At 36.8% G+C, this 1,224-nt stretch overlaps 1 non-coding gene across 1 annotated transcript; it reads right to left on the bottom strand.

Moving 5' to 3' along the window:
* Nucleotides 1-849: 849 nt before the first annotated feature.
* LOC121214259 (small nucleolar RNA R71) lies at nucleotides 850-956 on the bottom strand. Its single transcript, XR_005909843.1, has one exon. It is a non-coding gene; the product is annotated as a small nucleolar RNA R71 (small nucleolar RNA).
* Nucleotides 957-1,224: the final 268 nt, after the last annotated feature.

Below are 1,224 nucleotides of genomic sequence, written 5' to 3'. Positions count from 1 at the left end.
TTGCCACTACATTTTTATTATTGTTTTTGTCAGAGCATTAATCACACTCCTTCATAATAACTTGACCAATTTATACCTAACTGATCCCTGTGGAGATGATCTCATTTATCACTTTATTACTTGATCCGACGTGAATACTTGCACAATTTGCATAACACATTCACACGCGATATGTTTTTGGTGTCGTTGCCAGGGATTGGCAATTTGGTGATAGTTGGTTTGGTTATTTTACTTAATTTCATTAGTTTTATTTAATTTAGTAGTTTTTAATTTCTACAGGTTTGTCATTAGTGCATAAGTAGAGGCATTCCTGCTAACAAAGAGTATCCTTTTGACCGTGAGATTGAGAGAACTTTGAGAAGAAGGAGAAGAGAAGTGTGTAACATGGCTAGGGACAGGAATGATCCTGGTCTGAATGATACATTAAATCCAAATGGTCAATATGTTGATCTTCCTATTCATCATGTGATAGATGACTAAGACAGGCCAATTCATGTACATGTTGTGCCAATTTTGGATCATCTAAATCCAAGGATAGTTAGACCACACATTCAAGCTCGACATTCCGAATTGAAACCGATGACGTTTCAGATGTTGCAAATAGTAGGGCAGTTCAGTGGATTGCCAACTGAAGATCCAAGAGTACATTTAAGACTTTTTCTAGAATTCTATGACTCGTTTCGTCAATAAGGTGTTCCTGAAGACGCTTTGCGGCTTAAACTATTTCCATATTCTTTGAGAGATCATGCAAGAGCATGGCTTAATGCTTTACTGTCAGGGATAGTGACATCATGGAATGATCTTTGCCTGAATTTTTTGCTATGGTATAATCTGCCAAACATGAATGCCAAGCTTAGAAATGACATCACGTCTTTTCAAAAATCAGAATATAAAACATTGCATGAAGCCTGGGAAAGATTTAAAGAACTAATTTGCAAATGCCCAATGCATGGATTCCAGCAGCACTGGACACAGATGGAGATGTTTATAATGAAGCTTTTGTTAAAGGTACTTTGTTGGATAAATCTTATAATGAAGCATATGAGATTTTGGAAAGGATTACCAACAATAATCATCAATATCTTACCACACGAGTTGGGATGGCAGGAGAACTGCTGGCACTACAGAGCTTGATGAAATCACTTCGTTGACTGCTCAGGTCTTATCATTAACTAATTTGATTAAGACAATGAAAAGGTCAACTGTAGTTCAGGAGCTGAAAGC

The sequence above is a fragment of the Gossypium hirsutum genome, chromosome D01 (assembly GCF_007990345.1).
Source record: "Gossypium hirsutum isolate 1008001.06 chromosome D01, Gossypium_hirsutum_v2.1, whole genome shotgun sequence".
NCBI classification, from domain to species: domain Eukaryota; kingdom Viridiplantae; phylum Streptophyta; class Magnoliopsida; order Malvales; family Malvaceae; genus Gossypium; species Gossypium hirsutum.
The sequence above is the reverse complement of the archived record's forward strand: the minus strand, read 5'-3'. Positions and strand labels throughout refer to the sequence as shown.